We start from the raw sequence: 27409 nt of genomic DNA, 5'->3' as shown, positions 1-27409 counted from the left end.
TCTTATTCCAGTGAATTGTACAAATTGAGTGTGAGGGTAATGAGATGAATGCACATTTTTGTTTCACAAAGAATACAAAATGAGAATTGCTTATGTGTGCATATGAGAGTTTCCTAAGCTTTTGGTATGATGACACCTATCAGCCTAGAATTCTGAGCAGCACCTGAAATAACTAACATCCTTTTGAAAACAAAGAAATACAATTCTAACAAAACTTTTTAGGACAGCGGTTTTGCATCCCATGCTTTGTTCAGCAGTTGCAGAAGTGTCTGCAAATTAGATGGACCATCTATCTCTGACGTGTTTTCCCAGCTGATGTGGCCTCACATCAGTTCTTTCAAAGAAAAAAAAATATGACAAGGTTGTTTTGAGGTGCTGAGTGGTGGGGGGTTTTTTATTTTATTTTTTCAATTTGAAAGGACCAAATCATAGTCATCTAGAAGAAAAAGTTGTGTTATCTCAGTTAATGTAGGCTATTTTTTGTACACTTCCAGTCCTTGTGTTTGGGGCATTTCTATCTTTCCTCCTCCATAGTATATCTAACTGCAAGAAAAAAAAATATTATTAGAGTCCAGTTCTACAGTCATTTTGGAAAAGTAGATATTTGTTAACCAAAATCAAACTGAATTCCTCTCTCTCACCCCACCCCACCCCACCACCACCAAAATAAGTATCAGATCGAAACAAATATTTTGATGAGAATTTACAGTTTAAAAAGAAAGCAAAATACATCTGTTTGAATGCAGATGTTATTATCTAAGGCTAATATCTATTGTATTAAATATCTATGGCTTTATTTCCGCTTGTGCAATATTTCCTATAATACTGTATCTTTGTCTAATTAGGATATGCATTAAAAGTAAGTAAACTTAATTTAAAGAGAAATTTCCATCAGTGTTTCATTAAATATCCTGGTAAATTAACACTTTAAATCTCTAATGGATGTCTTCAAATGAAAGTGTTATTAACAAAATATGTGATAATTAACATAATTAAAGCTGTTGAAGGTGCCTTTTTTTAAAAAAAAAGTGATATATCTTCTTTTAAGAAGATGTAAAAATGAGAGATATACAAAAAATCCTCAATTTTTTACCATGTGAGTTATGGGTAAATATTGTACAGGATTCCTTAAAGATCATTATAAAATTGCAATCAGTAATACATATTTTAAGCAAATTCATGAGACTGCAAAGCAGTAGGGATTTTGTCTTCAGTTTTTTTCTAAAAGGAGGACACTTTTATGAACATCCTATACATGCTACAGCATTGTAAACATTAAAATTTAACCTTAGTTTCTTTCCGCTCCAAATTATATCATAGAGATTCACTTTCACTTTGAAATCAATGCTTCCCATTCAACAGACATTTTATTCTTATATTGTATTTACCACAGCATTGGTATGTATTCACTTTGGGGGCCTTATTTTCTTCACTTCATGTTTTTTCTAGTTAAAATATCAGATTTAGCATTATTTGAATTCTATTCAATAGCATTTGCTAACATATTTTAATTAGTAATTATAGTCTGTATATCCAGGAAAATGTTTTATACTATTAATATACTGTTAGGTTTTATTGGGCATAGATTTAAATTTGAGGTCACTATTTAATTTGATCCAAGCATTAAACCTACGATCAACCAATAAATGTACTGTCTCTATACAGTCTCGTCAAGAGTTAAAATGAGTTTAATTCTTGGTTATTCCTTCATGTTGTTTTACTTGGCAACAGTATAGGATGGTTTTTTCTCTTTAAAGGGTTTTTTTAAAAAAAAAATTCTATCACTGGCATTTCCTGGTGGGCTCCCTATCCATATCCAACCACATATGAACCTGCATAACTTTTCTGTCAATATCGAATTGTCAATTTTATTTATTTATTTATTTATTTATTAAATTTGTATACCGCCCTACTCCCTAAGGACTCAGGGCGGTGAACAGCCATAAATAAAACATGTAGATACAAAATTTAAAATAAAGATAAAACTAATTAAATAAATTTGGCTGAGACATTTTAAAACCCCAATAAATTAAAACCAAATTTAAAATTCCATTTAAAAAAGGAAAAGTTTAGGTCAGGCCAGCTTGATGGAATAAAAACGTCTTAAGCGCACGACGGAAGGTACGCAGATCCGGAATCCTCCGTATCTCCGGGGGGAGCTCGTTCCAGATCGTAGGTGCCCCCACAGAGAAGGCTCTCCCCCTGGGGGCCGCCAGTCGACATTGTTTGGCCGACGGCACCCGGAGGAGCCCCTCTCTATGGGAGCGTACTGGTCGGTGGGAGGCTATTGGTGGCAGCAGGCGGTCCCGTAAATAGCCAGGTCCTAAGCCATGGAGCGCTTTGAAGGTGATAACCAAGACCTTGAAGCGCACTCGGAAGACCACCGGGAGCCAGTGCAGCTCGCGCAGGAGAGGCGTTACATGGGAGCGCCACGTTGCTCCCATCACCACCCGCGCGGCCGCACTCTGCGCCAGTTGGAGCCTCCGAGTGCTCCTCAAGGGGAGCCCCATGTAGAGAGCGTTACAATAGTCCAGACGGGAGGTGACGAGGGCATGAGTGACCGTGCGTAACGAGTCCCGATCCAGAAAGGGACGCAACTGGCGAATCAGGCGAACCTGATGAAAAATCCTCCCGGTCACGGCCGTCAAGTGCTCTTCTAAAGACAGCCGTGAATCCAGGAGGACACCCAAGTTGCGAACCCTCTCCGTGGGGGCCAATGCTTCGCCCCCAATAGTCAGCGATGGCACCAGCTGACTATATCGGGACGTCGGAAACCACAGCCACTCGGTCTTGGATGGGTTGAGCCTGAGCCTGTTTCTCCCCATCCAGATCCGTACGGCCTCCAGGCACCGGGACATCACTTCAAGGGCATCGTTGGGGTGGTCTGGGGTGGAGATGTACAGCTGGGTGTCATCAGCGTACTGATGGTACTCCACCCCAAAACCACGGATGATCTCGCCCAGTGGCTTTACATAAATGTTGAACAGAAGGGGCGAGAGGACCGATCCTTGTGGCACCCCACATATAAGGGGCCTCGGGGTCGACCTCTGTCCCCCTGTCAACACAGACTGCGACCGGTCGGAGAGAAAGGAGGAGAACCACCGTAATACGGTGCCTCCCACCCCCAACTCTTCCAACCGGTGCAGCATGATACCATGGTCGATGGTATCAAAAGCCGCTGAGAGATCTAATAGGACCAGGATAGAGGAACAACCTCTGTCCCGAGCCCTCCAGAGATCATCCACCAACGCGACCAATGCCGTTTCCGTGCTGTACCCGGGCCTGAAACCCGACTGGAACGGATCTAGATACGTCGTTTCATCCAGGTACTGGGGAAGCTGTCGTGCAACCACACTCTCAACAACCTTCGCCACGAAGCGAAGGTTGGAGACTGGACGATAGTTAGCCAATATTGCCGGGTCCAGGGAAGGCTTCTTGAGGAGAGGTCTCACCACCGCCTCTTTCAAGGCGGCGGGAAAGACACCCTCACCCAATGAAGCATTTATAATCCCCTGGAGCCAGCCTCGCGTCACCTCCCGGGAAGCCAGTACTAACCAGGAGGGGCACGGGTCCAACAAACATGTGGTCGCATTCAGTCTACCCAGAATCCTGTCCACGTCCTCAGGGGTCACAGAATCAAACTCATCCCAGATAACATTCTCAGGACCTGCCCCCGTCATCCCCACTGGATCTACCCAGTCAGAGTCCAGATCTTCCCGAATCTGAGTGATTTTATCATACAGATACTGAACAAAATCCTCGGCTCTTCCCTCCAAGGGGTCCTCCCTCGCTTCCTGGTGGAGCAGGGAGCGGGTCACCCTAAACAGGGCGGCCGGGCGGTTATCTGATGACGCAATAAGAGCAGCAAGATAAGTGCATTTTGCTGCTTTTATTGCCACTAGGTAATTCTTAATATGAGATCTTACCAGTGTCCGGTCAGATTCAGTACGACTGGCCCTCCAACTACTCTCTAGGCGTCTTTTCCGGCGCTTCATCTCCCTCAGCTCCTCAGTAAACCAAGGAGCCAGGTGAGATCGACGCCGGGTCAGAGGCCGCAAAGGCACGACTCGGTCCAGAGCTCCAGCGGCCGCCCTATCCCAGGCGGCCACTAGGTCTCCAGTCGAGGCGTGAGCCAGAACCTCAGGAATTGGCCCAAGCTCCGTCTGGAACCTATCAGGTTCCATCAGGCGCCTGGGGCGGTACCATCTCATCGGTTCCGCCTCCCTGCGGCGGGGTGCAGCGGTTCGAAGGTCAAGGCGAAGGAGAGAGTGATCTGACCATGACAAGGGCTCGATGACTATGTCCCCTATCTCAAGATCACTCAGCCACTGTCCAGAGACAAAAATCAGGTCCAGTGTGTTTCCCCCCATGTGCGTAGGGCCATGAATTAGTTGGGTCAGATCCATAGCCGTCATGGAAGCCATGAACTCCCGAGCCACCTCCGACATCTCACCCACGGACGGCAGGTTGAAATCCCCCATGACCATTAGTCTGGGGGTATCAACCGCCACCGCGGCGATAACGTTGAGTAGCTCGGGCAGGGCTGCTGCCACGTGGCAGGGAGCCAGGTACGTGATCAGCAAACCCCTCTGAACCCCATGACCCCACTTCACAAGGAGGGTCTCACAACCGGCCGTCTGAGGAACAGTGGCCTCCCTCGGCCTAAGGCCTTCTCTAATAATAACCGCTACTCCCCCGCCCCTCCCCTGTGACCTCGGCTGATGGAATGCCAGGAAGCCTGGTGGGCACATTTCTACCAGAGGGACCCCCCCCTCCGGGCCCAATCAATAATTCCAATTAACATCCATGGATTGTTTGCAATAGGAAAACGTCTAAGCAGCTAGAGAATACTCTCTTTCACAATTAAGTAACATTCATGAATCTGTTTCCAAAATCACGTGGAAAGATCCTTCATGTCCAACCTGGCTTAGAAGAAAGGTTGATTACATGAAAAGGAAGTGGCATTTCAATTAATTGAAAGCAGAGATAGAACACATTCTAATAGGAAAACCAGATAGAACTGATGGAGAAAATGTTAAGACATGGACTGAACTTAAGAAGGGTGTATTAAGATCAGAGAAATTTAAACTGCTACTGTCAGGAAGAATTCTTGTGATAAAAATGAATGTTTTGCCAAGAATGGTGTTTTGTTTCAGACAGCAGCTGTTTTGACAACAGATGTTCTATTTAAACAATGGAAAAAAGTTATATCTAAATTTATATGGAAAGGGTTAAGGTTAGGGTTGAATATACATGAATATAAAGTGTTATAAGATGCAAAGGAAAGAGGAAGGTTGGGTTTTCGGGCTTTGAAATTGTATTCTGTTGCTTGTTGTTTGATCTGGATGGATGAAAAATTGATTTTTTTTTTGAGAAACAAGAGATTTTCACACATAGAAGATCATAACCTGAGGTTTGGATGGCATGGATATTTATAGTAAGATAAAGTTAACATAAATGTCGGCTTTAAAAATCATTTCATTAGATGGGCCATATTGCCACATTGAGAATATGGAATAGTATAAACCCAAGTTGTGCAGAAAAACACCTTTATGGATCTCAATTCAAGAAGCATATCATAGAAGAGAACTGGTAGACAAAGATAGATGTTTGACATACCAGGACTTAATGAAAAACTATTAAAAGGAATTAAAAATTACAACAAGAGAACAATTAATAGTGGAAGGATACAGTTTTTCCATGTACAGATTGAAATATTTAAAATGGGTAAAAAGATTTATGGTATGGAGCACTTACAGTATGGCGAATTTGAAATACAGTTGTGTACTGATGAAGAACATATAATTGCTAAATGTATAATTTGTAGAAATTTAAACCAGAGGAAGAACAAGTTAAAGAATGTATGATAAGATGGACTAAGAATTGTGGTTACAATATGAAAATAAATTCAGTGGGAAAATATGTGATTAAAAGGGTTAAAATTTACATTGTGATGAACTCAAAGAGAATGGTTATAAAATAATGTATCATGGGTACATGAGAACAGAGAAATTATATGGAATGTATAAAGACATTTCAAATGTATTTTGGAAATATGAACATGAAGGGACATTTTTTTCTTTTCTTTTTTTTTTTTTTTAAATATACTTTATTGAGTTTTTTAAAAAGGTTTTTTTTTTAAAAAAAAAAGAAAATATCAAATCTCAGGTAACATCTGAGGTATCGTGCAATTACAAATATACAGTATATACACAGCAAGTATCTTCAAACCAATCATTGTTATTAATCGTTATTAGATATAAGTATATCCTTATAATCATATTCTATTATTCCACCATATGTACCACCTTTGCCATACTGCCTTGAATTTTGAATTTTCCTCATCTTTAAGCATACTGGTTAATTTCGCCATTTCTGCACATTCCAAAATTTTATTTATTATTATCACCTCTGGAGGAACTTGTTTATCCTTCCAATATTTTGCGAAGGTTAATCTGGCCGCTGTTATGATATGTATTATTAGTTGTGTCTTATCCTTAGAGAGCCCGTCTCCTGTCATTCCCAGTAGGAAAATTTCTGGAGAGAATTTTATATCTTCTTCCACTATTTCCTGCAGCCAAGTTCGTATTTTTGTCCAGAACTTCTTTGTCTCTGAGCAAGACCACCACATATGAAAGAAGGTGCCAATCTCCTTTCCACACTTCCAACAAATTCCTGAGGCATTAGGAAATATTTTTGCTAATCTAGCTGGGGCTAGATACCATCTGTGAAGTAGTTTGTAGTGGTTCTCCCTATAAGTAGCTGATTTAGTAAAATTATAATTTCTATTCCAAGCCTCCTCCCAATCATTAAAATTTAGTCTGTGGCCAATATTTTTTTCCCAAATGTTTAGTTGGTTTCTCGCTATCCCTTCTGCTCTGTCTTCGCCTAATAAGAGGTTATAGAATCTGGCTAACATTTTCTTTTCAATCCCCAGCATAATTTTATCTAAATTATTGTGCTTCGTCTCTATCCCAAATTGATCCCTATCTTTTTGATATCTAGAGCTTATCTGCATGTAACTCCACCAGTCCAAATTAAAGCCTTGATTGTTTAGTGTTTCTCGAGATCTAAGAGTACCATTTCCATCTAATATGTCTTTATACGTGCCACATTTTCCAATGTCTCTTTTATTAGCAGCAAGCAGCGCCTCCATAATTGAGAGCCAAATCGGAATTTTGGTATAAAATCTTTGTCTGATTTCTTCCCATGTTTGGATCAGAGTCTCCCTTAATTTGTGTCTGTGAAAATGAAGTTTCTTTTTGTTCTTTGGGCCCCATAGATAAGCATGCCAGCCTGCCTGTAGATCGTGGCCTTCTAATGTCAGAATTCTTTTATTTTGTAATGTGACCCAATCTTTAATCCATACTAATTTGGCCGCGTTCTGATATAATTGCCAATCCGGTAGTCCGAAACCGCCCATGTTTCTTTTCCCTTGCAGCGTTTTATATGCAATTCTTGCCTTCTTCCCTTCCCACAGAAAATCTCGTACCTTCCTTTCCAAATCTAAAAAATATTTTTTATCCAGGTTCACCGGAATGGTTTGAAACAGAAATATAATTTTGGGAAGAATATTCATTTTAATTGCTGAAATCTTACCTGTAAGGGATAGTTTTAGTTTCTTCCATTTATCTATATCCTGCTTTATTTTCTGTAGTAATGGACTGTAATTGTCCTCTTTTACGCGCAACTCCTCTGGGACATTTTTTTCATGCTCTGTAGACATGCAAAAAAGTTTTTTTTTAATTGTATCCCAACACATATTTTGATACAGAGGATTTTTAAAATGTATTTCTTCTTCACCTCTGTTTCTATTTTTAGGTTGCCCATGGAGTGTTGCATTTATTCTTCCCAACAGGTGAAATGAGGTTCCATTCATTCAAGTCTCAGAGTCTCTGTGCTTCCTGTAACAAGAAAACCAATGGCTGACAAAGATTCCTTTGATTTGGCTTAGCTGTAAACACCAAAAAGTACTTTGTAAAGCATCTCTTCTATCACTTCAAACCCAACTATTTTCACTTCCCAAATCTGATTGTCTCCAAAGCCAGTATTTCTGGAAAGTTTTTATTTATGATGTCCTCTTTAGATATTTAATTAATTTTGAACCAGCGATTCCCGTGTTCTCAGTCCAAAGAATCATCCTTGGTTTGGCCCAGGAGTCTAGAATACATATTCATACTCTTCTTAGAAGCCAGAAAGCTTACCATATTTAACAAGAACTATCTCTGACAGTAATTGGAGATTTGTATCAAGGCACGTAAATGAGAACATACTCTAGTGGCCCTCTGCATCCTGCAATCACCAACATCAGAGAGCAAATTTTAACATAATGCCTCTGTGGAGATGAATTTTCAATAAACAAACAAGCAGAAGAAAGCCTCGCTTTTGTCATGTGCTATTCCCACTGAAGAAAAATTAATATTCTGTTTTATATGCTTCTTGCAGCCTCACCAGCCTCATTATTTACAGTAGCCCTTTCTCCTTCTTGTCTCATGTGCAGAAATGATCATCTTATTGCCGACAGTGGGATTAATCCTTCTCTGCCGTGGTGCCAGCTCCTTATGCAAATTACAACCATCATTAAATGTGCAAGGCTGCTACGAGTGAGAGATCTAAAATAACCTCTCCAGGCTCCTTACAAAATAAAACAAGTTGCCTCTTTTTATTGAACTGTTCTGGTGACAGGTCCAAATCATTATGTCTTTTTTTTTTTTTTGGAGGACATTCAAATGGAACAAAGACTGGCATTTAACCAAAATGATCTAGAGGCAAATGATCCCATGCTCTCTGTGAACCATTTGAATATTTGCCTCTCTGCATATGTGCATTAATAAGAAGGATCAGAAGTAATCATCACAGCTTTCCTCCTTCAAGGTGCAGGTCCTAATTGCCCTGGTGCATTGTGGAAAACACTATCTCTTTTGGTATAGAACGTAGTGTACATAACAGACACTGAAGAGTAGTACAATCCTATACACATTTGCTTAGAAGTCAGTTCAGCGGAGCATTTTTCCAAGTCCCTAATCCCTCAAACACAACCCCTGACCAATTTTGTGGCGTAAGAATGACACCAACAGAATGGCCATTCTTCTTGATGTAGGCTTTGAAATCAAGATAAACCAACCAGAAATAAAGTTACTTGAAATGGGAAGCAAAATGGCTGGGGGCAAAAAAAGTCCAGTGTAAGGTCTTGCCTCTCCAATCTTCCCAAGAAAGCAGGACTCTTGAAACTGTAGTGGTTCCAAAAGGAGCTTTTATTGGAAGGTTTGTGATAACAAGAGATCTAGGCAAGAACTGAAGTTTCTCATTTAAAACCAGCTATTTAAAGCAATGCTAACCAAACCCCTCCCACACTACATCATTGCAGGGAAACAGAAACAGAAACAGAGATTTCATATAGAGATTAACACAGTAATGCAAGAAACAGAAACAGAAACTTCATATTGAGATTAGCACAGTAATGCAGGAAACAGAAAGAGAAACTGAAAACAGAAACATAAACTTCATATACAGACCACTACATTCCTCCCCCACCCTTCCTCCCACCAAAATGCCAGCATCCCTGTAGAAATATCTGGGACCTGACACCCAGTGTGGTTTTTTTTTTTCCTCTGTGAAGAATCTAGGATCCTATGATCATCAGCAGATATATATGATTCATATGGAGGCAAGACTTGTTTCCTTCATTCTTTCTAATCTTGGAAATCTCTCTAATCTATGCCTTTTTTTGGAGGGTCCCATCTATCAGGAACACACACTAGTCGTTCCTTTTAAAAACAGATTCTTCTCTATCAGGCATTCCTCAGCCGAGTCCCATCTGCTCAGCTCTTCACAGAGGTGAAGCAGAGAAGAACGACCCAAAAGAAAGATGAAAAGGTTTTTATATGTTCGTTGCTTTTGTTAATTGACGCACATGGTAGCCTTCTTGAAATTCTTAGCCTATTTTCAAATTCTCCAAAAATGAATTGGTCAATAATAGATAAAAATCTTTTTTTTTCTAATTTTAAAGGCAGGTTGCCTAATCAGTAGAGAGTTTAGTTGTTTGTTTATTAAACAAATTCATATGGCTGCTCAACTCATCCATGTTGACTCCAGGTGGATTACTACATTAAAAATCCACAATCTAAACCATCTTCCCCCTTGAAACAACAACAAGCACAATCAAACCAGTCACTTGATCAGACCCACATCAGCCTAGGGATCCTAGGCCTGTTCATAGAATTACATGTTCAGGGCCTTCTGAAAAAGTATCAAGATGAGGGCCAATCTCATATCCAGGGGAATGAGGTTCCATAGGAAGGAAGACACCACAGTTTTCCTTGGTCCCACTAGGTGTATTTTCCTAATAGATGGGACCTGCAACATGCCCTGCCTTCCTGTTGTAGTGATCCTTGAAGTAGTGTGGCCCAACTCCAGGTTAGTTATATTTAGGTTTGATTATTATGTGGGCTTGAATTTTCATGGTAACCCTGCTTCATTGATTTCAGGGGAACATGACTGTATCAAATCTGTTTGAGCCATCAAATTTACTTTGAAATTGGTTTTATAAAATAACAATCTATAATGGAGAATGTGCACTTGGAAGCAGGTCAGTTGGCAATTCTCTTTTATTTGTAAGTCTTCAGTATTTGACAGTAGCTTTCATCTCAGGCCTAATATCCAAGGTTTGGCAAAAAAAAAAAAATCCTTCTGATAACAGTGCCAAAGTCATTTTTAAGACCTTGATCTTCAGATTATGAAACATGATGGTGCTGCACAAAAAGCATTGATCCTGTCAATCCTTTGTGACCCAGTTCTTCACATCTTCCAACACTTTGTGAACTAGAAAAAGTTCTTCATTGCGTAGGCATGCACAACATAGAGAAATACTTTCCATTTTTCTGAAGTAAGGAAATATAAACATCTCAGTAGTTGGATTCACACTCTATGCTAAAACACAAGGTTAATTGAATAAAAGACAATGGCTGAGTGCACATGTAATGCCAAGGTATAAACCACAAGTGGTGTATTCACACACTTTGTTAAATAATAAGGCTTTCTTATGGCTAAGTGTGATAGTCTAGTTCAGCTCTTTATGAATCAGGATTTTACTTTCCTTTTATACAACTTGTTGGTAGCAATCCATTTCCTTTCAAAAAAGAAAAGTGATGTCAGTATGTCACTAGCATAGGTTATTTTTGAACTATACTTTTATCACGCAGTATGCTAAAATAATTGGTTGCCAGTATTATTGATACTTGTGACACTCTTTTCATTTGCATCTCAGGATTTCCAGGTGGTCTTTCAGGTAGAACAAAAATGTAAACATTTTTGCAGTTTCCTGGGACCTACCAAACATTCCCTGAGAGTCTTGTAAGGAATAGTAATATTAAGATCTCTGAGGGACAAATGCCATCATTCATGGGCTGCCTTATTAAATGTGTGCTTTGTGGGGCTGCTTGAATTAATGTAGCATAATCTGTCCCATACTTAGTAGAAAGGAAATCCTTTGGAATTTATGTGCATTTGCTCCCAGGTAAATAAGAACATAGCAACTCGCTTGAAGTATCTTGGCATGTTTTAAACATTTTCAGTGTGCTTGGAGAAACGTAACATGGCTTTTATGGGGTAAAATTAGGGGGGAGGGGGCACTGCTCTTGGTGAGCTGCTATGCAGCATTAATCACTCAAAAGTACAACACTCATCTCATGTCCCCATTTGCACAACTTCATACTGCCTCCTGTATTTTTTTCTCTTTTTGCAAATTAGCTATATAAATCTGAACCACCAGGGAATGAACAAGTATCAAAGTGAAGACCTAATCTACTATTAATAAATTCCCTGGGCTTCACTTAAACTGAGTGTTTGGTGTAAAGTTAATACTTCGAAAATGAGTGTTTCACCATGGGTAATTTATACTAAATGTGGTATTAATCTACCCCTAAAATGTATTTCATGGAGGTTTTGGAAAGTGGATATTATCCCGCTTAGTTTTCACTTAGGAAGCTTCAAATGTCACTCAGGGAAGATTTTAACTTTCCAGATGTATGTTTATATCACAGTGTGTAACTCCTCTCTTGGATTGACAAATGGGGAGATTTGCCTGCTGAAAACATGCCCTTATGGGCATTGGTGGGTTTCTACCGGTTCACCCTGGTTCAGCGAACCGGTAGTGGCAGAGGCAGGAGGGTCCGCCCACCCACCCGGACGTCATCACGGCTGCTCTGCGCATGCGCAGAAGGTTCTGCACATGCACCGCACGCGAGCGAAGCAAGCACACACACACACGGCTCCAAACCAGTAGCGAAGGTAAGTGGAACCCACTACTGCTTATGGGCCATCTTGAACTTAGCAAATTTGATCCAACTTATAAATTGGAAAGTGTTACAGTCTACCTATCTGAAAGAGTATGGCACTCCTTTTCTTTTGTTTTATTTGTAGGAATTGTATGGTCTCTAATAGCACACCATCTCTGGTTTAAATCATATGAACTAAATTAACATTTATGCAAAAATCCAAACTTGGAAACAGAAAGGCTTTTATTGGAAAATTGTGGCAAAGGGGGGAAACTGCAATAAAGGTAGATGATTGTTCACAAAATTTTTGGAGTTTGTAACTTAAGGATCACTGGCAAAAAATGCAATTTATATGCCATATTAATTTTGCTCTGGGAAATCTATTAGATTTTGTAGAAGTTCATGTTCTCTTGAGTTGGTTTGGAAATTATCAGGAAGTCCACACAACTGATTTTGTGGGTACTTTCATGGCTAATATAGATACATTCTCCATCTATTGTGCAATGGCCAGAAAAACTTAATATTTCCTCTTTCTATGTTCAAACATACACTTTACTGCTAGTAATCCTGACTGGAAGCCAATTTAGAAATGTGCTTTAGTTGATATGAAATTTTCCTTTTCACTATTGTTAACTCACTTAAATATAGACACATGAGTGTGTGTGTGTGTGTGTAGTTATTCAATTATGAAATTTTTACCTTTGAAGATTTTTCTGTTTTCTTCTCTTTATTTTATTTAATTATTTTTCTTCTGGCATATGAAAATTTTTTAAAAAATAAATGTTTAAAAATTGAACTCCTAAAGGAATAGAGACTCTGTCATTCTATTTCAGCCAACCAGAAATGAATCCTGTAGCCCCATTAAGAATAACCAATTTATTAGGGCATGAGCTTTTCATGGGCTACTGCCACTTCATCAGGAATGAGGAATTTTATGCTGAGTGTGGCACAAAAATACACACCAACGAATCAACAAGGTCAGCTTGATACAAAGAGTAATCGGCTATAGGACAAAGCTGAAAGAGAAAACAAAAGAATTCGACTTATCCAAAGCTTCTTAGCTGCAACCATTCAAATAATACTGTCACAGAGATGCCAAGCTTTTACTTGGTTACTGAAACTACTAGCTCTAAAATAGTTAAGTTAAACTCTTAATTAGTTTCTACCCATTGCTTCTTGTCCTGCCCTCAGGTGCTTTGGAGAATAGTTTGACTCCCTCTTCTTTGTGGCAGCCCCAGAGATATTGGAATGCTGCTATCATGTCACCCCTAGTCTTTCTTTTCATTAAACTAGACATACCCAGTTCCTGCAGCCATTCTTCCATATGTTTTAGCCTCCAGTCTCCTAATCATCTTTGTTGCTCTTCTCTGCACTCTTTCTAGAGTCTCCACATCTTTTTACATCATGGCAATCAAAAGTGGATGCAGTATTCCAAATGTGGCCTTACCTAGGCATTATAAAGTGGTATTAACACTTCACGTGATCTTGATTCTATCCCTCTGTTTATGCAGCCTAGAACTGTGTTGGCTTTTTTGGCAGCTGCTGCACACTGCTAGCTCATATTTAAATGGTTGTCCACTAGGACTCCAAGATCCCTCTCACTGTTACTACTATTGAGCGAGGTACCACATATACTGTATCTGTGCATTTTGTTTTTCTTGCCCAAATGAACCTTACTTTTTTCACCATTGAATTTCATTTTGTTAGATAGCGCCCAATGTTCAAGTCAAAATCTTTCTGTATCTTAAGGCTATCTTCCGGAGTGTTGGCTATTCCTGCTAGCTTGGTGTCATCTGCAAATTTGATGAGTTTATCTATCCCCTCGTCCAAATCATTAATGAAGATGTTGAAGAGTACTGGGCCTAAAACAGAGCCTTGGGGTACCCCACTGCATACTTCCCTCCATATAGATGCAGTTCCATTGAGGACTACACGTTGAGTGCAATTGGTCAGCCAGTTACAAATCTATCTGGTGGTGCTCCTATCTAACCCATATTTTTCTATTTTATCTAGTAGTAGGTTATGGTCTACTTTATTAAATGCCTTACTGAAGTCCAAGTAAATTATATCAACAGCATTCCGCTGGTCCACTAATTTTGTCACTTTGTCAAAAAATGTAATAAGATTAGTCTGGCATGATCTGTTTTTGACAAACCCATGTTGGTTTTTGGTTATTACTTTGTTTGCTTCTAGGTGTCTGCTGATTCATTGCTTGATTATCTTTTCCAGAATCTTCCCTGGTATTGAGGTCAGGCTGATAGGTCTGTAGTTTCCTGGATCTATTTTTTTCCTTTTTTTTTGAAGATGGGAACTACATCAGCTCTTTTCCAGTCCTCTAGCAGCTCCCTGGTGTTCCGGGATCTTTGAAAGATATAGTTCAATGGTTCTGAGATCTCATCTGCCAGTTCCTTCAGAACCTTGGGGTATAATCCATCTGGTCCTGGTGATTTGAACTCGTCTAGGGTAGACAGGTGCTCACTTACCATTTTCTTCCCTATTTTAACTTGTGTTCCTAATCTGTTTTTTTGTGGTGCTGTTTTTGATAGGTTGGACTGTTTTTTCCCTTTGTGTAAAGACAGTTGCGAAAAACAAGTTAAGTAGTTCTGCTTTCTTCCTGTTGCTTGTTACCTTCTTGCCACTTTCTCCCAGCAATGGACCAATTGTTTCCTTGACTTTTTTCTTGTTTTTAAAATGTTGGAAGAATTTTTTTTGTTATTTTTTATTTTTGTCGCAAGCTTTTGTTCATTATGAGCCTTAGTTTTCCTCACTTCATCTTTGCAGGCTCGGGCTATTTGCTGATATTCTGCCTTAGTTATGTGCCCCTCTTTCCAGGATCCCGAGACCAGAAATCAGCTGTGAAACTCAATGCCTCAACTTCAGTCAAACTCACAGAAGTCTCCCAGGCCCCAAAAAAGGTTAAATGAGAATCTCTATTACAAGCTCAATGAAATTACACAGAGCAACCAATTGCCTTCTATGAGCGTAAGGGGTCAGTTTAATATCCACAGCAGTTTAAACCCACTGCTGGTGCTTTATATCTTTCCTGCATGTCAAGAAACTCCTTGCCCTTCTCTTCATGGTATTGCAGCTGAGTAGTATTTGGTTATTGATGCTCACAGCTCAGTCAAAACCTGTGACTCACTAACATTTTATTTTTATTGTATGGTATTGTAATGTATTTTCAAAACTAGGATTCCTCTTAAAAAAGAGAAGCTGCTTTTGTCACTAATAGGATCTAATGTCATCATGCACATCTTTATTGTTCATATATCCACTTGCTTTCAGTATAATAAATGCCATCATTATCAGGTATCAACAATGGTTTACTGTCCTGCACACACAATAAACAAGTTGGACCAGTGGTGGGATTCAGGTAATTTAACAACCGGTTCTCTGCCCTAATGATTTCTTCCAACAACCAGTTTGCCAAATTGCTCAGAAAGTTAACAACCGGTTCTCCCGAAGTGGTGCGAACTGGTTGAATCCCACCACTGGGTTGGACTCTATAAAAAGTAGTAAGTAAGTAAGTAAGTAAATAAGTAAATAAATAGATAAATAAATAAATATCTGGTAGCAAAACCTAAATATTCAAAAAATCGATATGGGGAACTTATGAAGAATTTCAAATTTGAATCATGGCCCAAATAGAGTCAAAGGCTTTTTAATTACGAGCTTGACCTAAATGAGAGAAATCCTAGCTGAAGTCTATCCTTGGCTACAGAAGCTCACTTGGCAGGTTTTGGGACAGTTACTTTCTAATAATAAAAGTAACAGAGTTGGAAGGGACCTTGGAGATCATCTACTCCAACTCCCTGCTCACGGAGACCTATACTAGGGATTCGAGCTGCTGAACTGCCGACCTTTTTGATCGACAAGCTCAGCATCTTAGCTACTGAGACACCTAGACTTTCTCTTAGCCCAACCCTCAAAGAACTGAAGCAAACGGGGGAACAGGGGACACCACAGGGTGAAATCCAGCAGGTTCTGACAGGTTCTGGAGAACCGGTAGCAGAAATTTTGAGTAGTTCGGAGAACCAGTAGCAGAAATTTTGAGTAGTTCAGAGAACTGGCAAATACCACCTCTGGCTGACCCCAGAATGGGGTGGGAATGGAGATTTTGCAATATCCTTCCCCCAGGAGTGGGGAGGGAATGGGGATTTTGCAGTATCCTTCCCCTGGAGTGGGATGGGAATGGAGATTTTGCAGTATCCTTCCCCTGCCACGTCCACCAAGCCATACCCACCAAGCCACACCACATCCAGCAAACTATGCCCACAGAACCGGGAGTAAAAAAATTTGGATTTCACCACTGGGACACCATATATGCAACCTTGAGTTCACAAAAGAAAAGATGAGATATATATCTAATATTTTTTTTAAAAAAAATTAATAACTCATTGGTGCAAGAATGTCTTCATACTTAGCAACTGTTTTGTAACTTGCCACTTCCATTAAGATAAACATCACTGCCTGGGCCTTTCCATTTTGGTTTGCTTTGCTTCAACCGCTAATGAATCAACATATTTTGAAAAACCATTTCCATTGTGCGCTTTAGCAAAACATTTAAAGTCATAAAACTGAAAATGGAGATAACGGATGAATAGATACTGTTCTGGACTGGGTTGAAATTATCTTTATGAGTACATCATACATAGCCTCTGCCTTTCAAATGGGTATTACAAGGGATATTAAGTGAGCTCTCTCCAGTGAGAGAATGCTCTTTGATCCAGAAAAATTTTCATTAGTCAAATAAGAAGAGAAGCAAGTTTAGCCAGTTCCTTCTCTTAAAGATGCATATCCAGGAGGACTGCAAAACTCTTTGGACAACATGGAAGTTAGTCATGAGAGTTGAAGGAGGGACTGGAAATTTAGAAAACTCTCCTCCTTTCCTATGAATATCACCTCCTTAAATCAAATACTTTTCATCAGCAAAGGAACAATACTGGGTACAACCTTATTTCTGAGAGAGGTAGGAAAGAAGAGTGTTATCCAATTGTTCACTGAAGCTAGTTAGAAAAAGTTCATATAATCATTGCATATTATCCTGGATTAAATTCACCTAGATCAGGGGTTGGCAACCTTAAACACTCAAGAGCCACAAAGGTCCTAACTGGAAGCCCCCACATTCAATTCTGGAGCCAGCCGGAAGTCCAGTTCCGCCACCATAAAATCTCCTCCTAGCGTGGTGTTCTTTTTCCTCTGCCAACCGGAAGTCCGATTCCCCCACCATAGAGTCTCCTCCTAGCATGGCGTCCTTTTTCCTCTACCTGTCCTAACCGAAAGCCCTATCAATTGTGGAGCCGACCGGCGACAGGGAACCGCAGCAGAGGGATGAAAGAGCCACATGTGGCTCCAGAGCTGGAGGTTGCTGACCCCTGATCTAGATTATGCCACTTCATCATATTTCTGCTTAGTGGAGCCAGCTAAGAAATCTTGACTGGCCTAGATTTTTCTAGACACAGGTAGCATTTTTATGAGATGCATTCAAACCCAAAACCTAGGTACAATTTTAACCAGTGGACCTTTTTTGGTTCTACAGATCTGTCCTGAATACTAAACAGTTGAACAGTTGCTAACAACTCACTTACTTCCCAATCCTTGGTATTCACAGTTGAAAATCACCCCGTCAAGTTTTGAAGATTCCTTCAAAAGATAGAACTGTTTGGTACAAGAAAACAGAAGCAATTCCAATTTTCAATCTGATTAGGGCTAATGGACTCATCATGACATCTTCTTTTCTCTCCAGGTTTTGAGGGGGGGAAATCTGCATTATCCAGTCCTAGAAGTAGCAAATGACAGCTTCGTCCATTAGTTCATTCAACAGAAGAGGATTTTCTGACCAGCCTTTACCAACTACCTAGTTTTTCACAAAAGGGCATTTGCCAGGTGAATGATGGGTATTCTGTGAAATATTCTCTTTGTCATCACTTTTGGTCCTTTTATCTCAGACTGAGACACCTTTTGACAGATAAGTTCAATCACTGATGGAGGGAGGGGGGAGAGAAAAGAAGAGAGGCAGCCTTTCTCAAAGGCAAGCCCACACTGCTCCCGTGTGGTTTCAGTGGAGAAGCAACAGAAAGAAAGAGCAGCAAGAGAAAAAGAGAGAGAAGAGGAGTGAGAGCCTTAAGCAGCAGAATGAGGGTGGAGGAAAATATGGACCATCGATTCTACAACAAGGACACCTAATAGACTTTCCAGGTCCTTTACTCTCTGCAGCAACACTTGACAAAAAAAAAAGACAGTACCAGCACAGATCTACATCATGTCTTTGTCACAACAGAACTTCTCAATTAGCAATCAGCAAACACCTGGCAATTAATAAATGCAAAACTGCTATTACAGTGATATAAGCATTTTTTAAAAACCACAGATTAAAAATCTGGATAGCTGTCATTTTATGAGGAAAGTGGAGAAGATTAAAAAGCTTGCGGTGTGGGGAGGCAGAAATCCTTAGCAGAAATGACCTTACAAGATTAGAAGCTGGATTTATTCAAAGTTGGGTGATTGGTAAATCTCGTTCAGTGCTGTTAGTCAACCTGACAATGGACTCATCCTCACATCCTGCTCACTGCTACATGGCTAATGAGCAATTTCTAAATGGCACGTCCTCATGATATTGCCTATCCCCAGCTCACAACAATTTAAAGACATCTTTACTTCCAGTACAGTTTTCCCATTTCTTCCAACACAATCTGGCAGCCTTCATCAACAATATTGTTACTGACATAAACAGAGATTGAGATTAGAATAGCTTCTATTAAACCAAAGGGTTTAATTCTCTTCTGAAAGAGTACAAGTATAAAACTTTTTTTACAGGTTTACTGTTCTCTTAAAATCTTGCTGGATTTGCATTTATGAGTGCTCCAGTGGTGGGATTCAAAAAATTTTACTACTGGTTCTGTGGCCGTGGCTTGGTGGGCGTGGCATGGTTTGGTGGGCGTGGCAGGGGAAGGATACTGAAAAATCCCCATTTCCTCCTGATGAGTTGGGACTCGGGAGAATATATGGGGATGGGGCCAGTCAGAGGTGGTATTTACCGGTTCTCTGAACTACTCAAAATTTCCGCTACTGGTTCTCCAGAACTGGTCAGAACCCGCTGAAACCCACCTCTGGAGTGCTCTTTTCAAAGAAAGTTTAGTCCTGTGCTTCACAAAAGATTGATTTAAATCAGGAAAAAGAACCAGGCTCTGCCAAGTGTATGTTACTGGTTTTGTCACCAAATAATGCATTAAAGGGTAAGGTTTCATATGACTGGATTTTTAAAGGTTTTTATTACTCTGAGAGTGTGACTTAATCTTCTAAATTCCTATGCCATTTGCCTACTTATCGACACCAACCGTAACTATTTGCCATCAACCCTGAGCTTGCTTGTTAGCTATCACTCCCTCCTACTTCACTATGCCACTTTCCTACATGCCTGTTAGCCTGACTGACAGTTCTCAAACATGGAGGACATGTGGGAGACCGCACTCTCAGTGCTTCTTGCAACCTTTCCTCCACACTTACGACCTGTCAGTCAAGTTATTCTTGAATAGCATCCTGACTCCCCCTGTACTCTCTTCCAGGCCTCACCCTTTCCTACCATGAAAGACAGTGACTGACAGTGAAAGATAGTGAAAGACAGTTACAGTGTACTTTTCTCACCAGCAGATGACAAGTCAGTGGAAAGGGCGGTGAAGCCAGGGGAATCCACCTATCACTTTTTTAAACTGTTCTATACTAAAGCAATAAAAACAGAACCAATCGCCAGCCTTGTTACTGAACTGTTACTATATTTCTCCCTATATAAAAACTGGAGGGCAGCATATTAACATGGCCATTGAAGAAAAGCCCAAAGACTATCTAGAGTCAGGAACAAAGAGATGCCATGTTGAAGTGGAAGTTACTTATAACTGGTTTCTGAAATCTATTATGGGCTCTTTTTTTCCCCTCCTCTCAATGAATCAAGGGAAGAAGAAAATGAAGTTGTGGCATAGGAAGGATTTCAAATGGATTCCAATGGGACATTGCATGACCAGATGAAAGCACAATTTTGAAAAACCTTAAAAGGTCCTTTGGGTGTTCTGTGTTGCAGTATGCCGCTGTATTATGTATTTAGAATAACTGAATTTGTGCTGAAAATGGTTTGCCCCTTTATGACACAAGCAATGTATTAAGTCTTAATAGGCTTAACAGACTTTCATGTTGTGGAACCACAATCAATTGTGGCTTCTAAATTATGAAGCCAAACAGTCAAGATACCATGAAATATACCCAAATAAATTAGCCCTGGAAATGCAAATCATAGTATAAATGTATAACATACATATAACACCATTCATAAAGTTTTGGAACTTTATGTTCTTGTTTTTAATTAACTTCATGTTCTTGTTCTTGTATAAAGTTTTGGAACCAGTTTTGGAGCAAACTGGTGCATATACCCTGCAAAGCCATAATGTGGTTTGTTCTTTAACTCTAACTAGGGTCTTATACTCTGATGGCGAATCTCAGGGTATAGAACAAAATACAAAGTTAATTCCCTATGTTTAAAGTCTGCCTACCCAACATGTCACAAATTATGTATATACAAATTAAAACAAAGGCTGCTTCTCACAGGATTGTTTTTGAACGTACTGAATGCTTTGTAGCCATGGTTTTGCCCATGGACATGTGATCTGCACATGATAAATTCAGCTCAAGATTTAATACACTATGAGCCTCTTCAGAAATACAAGTGCTGTGCCATATGCAATTAGATTATTTCCCTTTCTTTGCATCATTCAAATGTACTGCATCACATTGTCTTTACCTCAAGTGGAAGGCTCGATGGGTACTTCTGGCTGCTCCTGAGGAGTTTTCCATTTTAATAACTAGTCACATTTCAGATTAGTTTACTGCCATCATTTTTTTTTTAATGGCCTGTTTTCAGAATCACAGAACTCAAAGAAGGTTGTCTGCTGCCAGGACTCCCATCCTGCTACGCTGTGCATTTACTGCCATCAGTCTGTCATGCTAAACAGGGATGGAGCGCTGTGGGTTGGGATAAGGAGGGGTTAGCATGAGAGGAATCAAAACCCTAAGCATCGGACTTTCCCATGAGAGCTGCCAGCCATTCCAAGGTCACATTATAGAATACAGAACCATCCAGCCCATGAAGACAGAGACTGTTACCCAAATAATTTGTTGGCACCTAATTGGACACTCATTGATAACCAAGTAGTGGGAAGATGGGAACAAGGGAATGTTAACCATATGCTTTGGGCATGAAAATCCTAGATCCAGCTTTGCTTCTTCTGTAACCACTTGGCTTTAGTAAAGTATACTTTCACCAATAATGAGTCTGAGAGTCTTTCTTTTCTAACTGACCAAGTTGGGATGGCTGATACCAGCATTCTAGAGTATTATGGGAGGACTACAGGGATGAACATTGTATGTATGTATGTATGTATGTATGTATGTATGTATGTATGTATGTATTTATGTATTTATTTATTTATATTGTACCCTGCCTTTATTATCTTGACCCTGATGCTTGACTTCCATCCTTCAGATCCTTGAGTTTTTCGTCACATGTCCTCTACTTAATGCATCAGCTATGCCCTATACCTCACCTTTGTAGCACCTGTGTAGTTGTCCTACCATCGCTTAGTTGCAGTTTTGAACTTTTGGTTAAATGGGGAGATCCCATTTCATAGCAATAAATGTATCTGCTGAATATGTATCATAATATGAGATATTTCACCCTATCTTTCAAAGCCATGGGAATCTGCTGGGGTAGGGTGGAGTAGGGTGATGGTGTAACAACTAAAAAGGGCCAAACTAAGAATTTCTATCTTACCAGGCAAAGGTTTAATGGAAGCATGCTGCCATACTGATCACACAAACATTGCCAATTTTAATTTCTTTTATTAATGTTTATTTGTAAGTGTATGTGATTAATGGAGAAAGGGATATTCATTTTGTTGTGAAACTGAGTAGGCACAAGGAGAGATAAGCTCACAATGAAGAATTGATTAGTTGATCATTCTCTGTGCTAAACAATTGGCCTGGAAAAGTGAACACTGACTGGCTGTTAGAAACTTGCAAGTTCCATAAACTTGTAGACATGCCGGTGTCCTAATGGATGTGGAACAGCATAGTCAATGCTAGCTGTGTTTTAATAGAATGGGAGGGACTGGGTGTTGGAAAGGATGACTTTCTGGAAATCAAGAGTGATGTGGATTTCCTTCTAAGCAAGACTGGGCTATAAGAAAGAAAGAAAGAAGGAAGGAAGGAAGGAAGGAAGGAAGGAAGGAAGGAAGGAAGGAAGGAAGGAAAGAAAGAAAGAAAGAAAGAAAGAAAGAAAGAAAGAAAGAAAGAAAGAAAGAAAGAAAGAAAGAAAGAAAGACCCCCTTCTCCATTTTTAGTGTATGCTTGGGGGGAAAAGCCTAGTTCTAATTTATCCACTTTGGGTCAATGCAGTGAGGGGGTGCTATATACTCCAAATTTCTGTATGTATCTTCAATGCCGCAAACAATCTTTTCACAAGTGAGACAGGAAAGGCATTGGTAGATTCAAGATTAGTCCTTGAATAAGGCAGCGTGTTTGTAGTCTATCGAAGGGCAGAAAAAATGGCCCATTCTTTCATTTATAGATTGTTTGTTAGTATTTTAAGAAGTTCCACTTGATTAAGGCTCAGAAATCAAATGTGTCAGACCATCTCTGTATCTTTTTGGGTCGATTTCCATGGGACTCCTTTCTTGCCTCCCTTGTTTGGATGGTAGACAAGGGAATGAACCCAAGGCTGCACCATTCAGGACAATCTGTCCTTTTGTTTTAGTTACATGTGAGGTGGTTCAAACAACTGCTTCTTCAATCTGGGTTAGCTAATTTATTGTGACAAAGTTTGAAAATCTCAGAACTAGAGGATAATAGATACCGACTTTTATAAGTTAAAATTGTTAGCAAGCAGAACTCAAAAGCCACTGAATGGCCTAGAAAGAAGCGTTATGGTGCATCAGGCAAATCCTCCCAAGTTCACATAATTATTGACCCGAGACATCACAATGGTTCCTCCATAGCCATGAAGGTCAAATTGTGTTAATCCCATTGCCACCGCAGATGATCTGGGATCAAGCAAAATAAGGCACATATTATACAAGACAGATGAAGCATGCCTATGGTTCGGGGCCCTGAAGTGCATTTTAGTCTCAGATTAAAGGGAGAAAAAAAAATTAAAGATTTTTTTTCCTTCAGAAGAGAGAAACAGAATGCCAGCACATACGTACAAACATAATTTGCTTTTTTTTTTTTTCTTCAGCTCTGCACTGAAAAGGTGCAATTACTCCCAGAATGTTTCCTGTAGAAACCCAGTGAAAATGAATAGAAGCCGAGAAGGAACCATCTCCTGGAATCCCAAAGGAGAACTCTTTCCAATTGTCTTCCACACAGGCGATCCTGTTCCTCCAATCTGGGTCCAACTGAGCTGCAGCTATGCTTCTATGAAATAGGCATTCATCATTTCAAGTGGAGTTCTCCATGAAGGAACTCAATAGAGCTAAAAGCATTAACCAACCAATTGCTTTGGGATTAGTCAACTGCACAGGTCATTGTGAATTCTCGCTGCATCAGTCCATTCACAATGAGGATATTGTTTTTTCTCTCTCTGTTTTTTAGTTGCTTTATATCACTGATATTATTTGTTAATTCGTGTGATGCATTATTTAGGTTATTTTATCTTCAATAATGAGAGAGCTATATGGGGATTGAGACAATTAGGGAGATTTCAAGATAAATAAATGGCAGTTTATATTTCACTAAAGCATGCACTCTTTGGATTATTCTAAAATATGTGTGTTAAATTTTGTGTGCATAATCATTTTACTATGTGAGTTGTGTTTTCTATTGGGTTTTAATTAGTTTGTATTACACTTTTCTCACTTTGTTAGCCACTTTCAGAATACACTTTAGATAGAAAGGCAGAATAAAAAACTAACAGGGAACTAAAATGATAGCAAAACTCCAAATCCAACAACAAAAAAATAAACTTGTAATTATTGCACGTAATACAAGCCACCTGTCCCCTAATGTTTAACCATTGGGCTTAAGCATCCTAATCTTTACAGTATATAAGTTTGCAGCCTACTTCTTTTCCTTTGTAATGATACCCACCATTGCAAAAACAAATAACTAATTCTTTCCACATGCTACTACATGCTTGTTTAGCAAGATAAAAATGAATTATGTAGGACAATTAAGATCTTTCAGTCGTGATTCCAACTGAGTTTTTTTATTTATTTCCACAGGTGACAGCTTTTGAATAAGCTAGAATTTGCTGGAATGTAAAGGTCCTTTTTTTAATTCTGGCTCGTATTCTACCTGAAAGATAGTTTTTGTCCTAATTGAAAGCATATAGCTGGACTTTCTTATTTAGCTTTGCTACATATGAAATATATTTACCATGGTGTGTATGGAGAGAGGCGGGGAGGGAGGGAGGGAGGGGGGAGAGAGAGAGAGAGAGAGAGAGAGAGAGAGAGAGAGAGAGAGAAAATCCCCATGGTAAACAGCAGAAGCTAGCATGAAGTTAAGCAACTTACAAAAGTAGTCCAAATGTAGAGGCTATCTATCACTGCCAACTCTAGTATAGCACTCATCTTCAAAGTATATTTGAATCTGTTCTCATGAACAATGTTGACCTATCTCTGATTGGATAAGGACCAGTGGAGGGTTGCTCCCGGTTCGGTCCGATTCTATAGAACCGGTAGTAAAACCGGCGGGAGGCTCCGCCACCCGCCACAACGTCATCATGGGTGATCTGCACATGCACAGAAGCTTCCACTGCGAACCGGTAGTAAAGGTAAGTGGAACCCACCCCTGATAAGGACAGGAGGATGCCATTAAGGTCCACCATTGACATCCCTCTTCAGGGATTCCAATCAGAATCAGGCTAGGTTTCAGAGGCTGGAAGCCAAATATAAATATCCTAAATAAAAATTGAATATGTAATTGCAATTACTTCTATATATTTTCCAAGTAATATGAGAAAAACAGGTAGTGGAATCTCTGGATTAATCCTTTGTGGAAGCAAGTCAGTGGAACAACTGCAAGAGCAAGAAGGTGAAGGAGAGAGAAAGTATGTGAAGAAGGGAGTGAAGTGTGGAAGGAAGAAAAATGTAGAGATTGAAGGACAAAAGCGGAATGGAAATGAAGCAACAGAGAACATTAGAGGGTAGAAGATCAGTAGAGCGGTGGTATACAGCATGGCAGGAGATACTAAAAGTATCTCAGAGAGACTTATACAGAAAAAGATTCTTATAGAAGGTTTTGAGGATGAGACTGGAGAAGAAATTTGATAGTGATTATGGAAAAATGTGCAACTGAACAAGAAGTGTGTGGAAATTGGTGGAAAACTTCCAGATCAGTGCCAGTGTTAGAAAAGGAAGGGATGGTATTAAAAGAGAAAGTAGGAAAACTGTTGTCACCACCAGTGAAAAGGTCATTGGGAAGATATTTTCAAATTCCTCTATGGCCAGGGTCCTAAACACCAAAGCTTGGAGAAGAGATTTTGGTGGGAGATTCTAGAACCTGGCATTTGTTAGAAGCCCCCTGGCTTCTTCCAGCAAAGGGGTCTAATGATAGGGAGATAAGAAGATGGTTCCCTACTAACCATGTGAGAGGCCAGTGGTGTCGGAAGAGACCCTGATCCCAACCTGTAGAAGAATTCAAGCCAGACTTTGCTAAAAGGAAAGCCAATGGGTTGAGAATCTCTGGTTTGGGGAACCAGAGATTCCCCAATTTCTGTACATGGTGGAGTCTGCTTAGATGCTAGAGATATTTCACTGTATTGGCTAGTAGAGTGGAATGGCCTATAGCAACTAATACCAACAATAGGCAGACTATCCAGCTCTTCTTTGATTTCTGAACAATGCTGCTAAATACCTCCATAGCTCCTAAAAAGCTTTTTAATATTTTATTCAAGCAGAATCATCTGTTATGAGTTGGGCAACTATATAAAATTATTTACCAAATAAATAAATTGTGTCTCTACTCCACAATTTCATACTTACTTATTAGAAAATGTATATAGTGCAAGGTATGTATTAGATTAGGTTTACAGGAGATGGGGGGGAAAGACTGCCTATGTCCATGGTGAAAAAAGTATCAGCTATGCACAGACTGTATGTTTGTTTCAAAAGAAAGAACTTGGAGGTAAAGTATCACCTCTTAATTACTGTAAATGAACTTGCTGTTAAAGAGACAGCTAGAAGGAAGGGATCAAACTGTTGGCACTTCTAGCAAGAACAGCCAAATCCTTTCCCTTGTAACAATGCCAAATTTTCTTCCTTTGGTGGGGGGGGTGGTAATTATTTGGGTAAATAAAACAGATTTGAAAGTGAATCAGGGCATAGTATCACTTCATAAATAAATAAGTGACCCAGGTTGTATCAAAAATGCACACATTGATATTTTAGACTACTGATGCACAGAGCCTTTGAAAAGCCAAAATATCCTTACAAAACAGAATTTAGAACAATTGTGCTATTCCTTCTCCACAGTGGTGGGTTCCTCCCGGTTCAGCCCAGTTCTGCTGAGCCGGTAGGGGTGATGATATGATGTCACCGAACCGGTTCTGCCCCCCACCTCCCCTGCCCCACCCACCCACCCCCCGCGTTATTCTTACCTTTTATTTGGCCCCACCCCCAATCTATTGCTGCCTTCTGAGTCCCAGCTGATGGCTAGAGGGAAAAAAAACTGTTTAAACTCTTGCCGCGGGGCTTCAAAGGGCTGCCCTATAGCTGATCAGTGTTAAAAGGCAGTGTGGTGGTAGACCAGTGCCTGCAAAAACAAATGAGTAGACCAGTGCCTGCAAAAATAAATGGGTAGACCGGTGCCTCAAAAACAAATGAGTAGACCGGTACAACTCTGCAAGCAGTTAAAAGCCTGGTAGACCAGTACCTCTGCTAAATCCTAAATAATTGTCACATGACCATCAAGACACGCCCACAAAATAAGCCACACCCACAGAATCGGTAGTAAAAAAAATTAGAACCCACCCCTGCTTCTCCACCACCTCAACCTTCTTTTTTTAAATTCTGGGAAATTTAAAACAGCTTCTGAATTTCTGCTATAGCAAGGAGAAATACAAATCCAACATTGCTACCATCAAAACTCTTGTA

General features: G+C 39.9%; 1 long non-coding RNA gene across 1 annotated transcript in view; it reads right to left on the bottom strand.

Moving 5' to 3' along the window:
• Nucleotides 1-459: 459 nt before the first annotated feature.
• Nucleotides 460-27409, bottom strand: part of LOC117674446 (uncharacterized) — a 73737-nt gene continuing 46787 nt past the window's right edge. The window contains exons 3-4 of the long non-coding RNA XR_004593863.3: nt 7804-7904; nt 460-543 (exon numbers count right to left, since the gene is read on the bottom strand). This is a non-coding gene — a long non-coding RNA (uncharacterized LOC117674446). The remainder of the gene's footprint in view (nt 544-7803; nt 7905-27409) is intronic.

The sequence above is a fragment of the Pantherophis guttatus genome, chromosome 1, assembly GCF_059756535.1.
Source record: "Pantherophis guttatus breed Tessera chromosome 1, ASM5975653v1, whole genome shotgun sequence".
Lineage (NCBI taxonomy): Eukaryota > Metazoa > Chordata > Lepidosauria > Squamata > Colubridae > Pantherophis > Pantherophis guttatus.
This window is presented reverse-complemented; position numbering and strand designations above follow the sequence as displayed.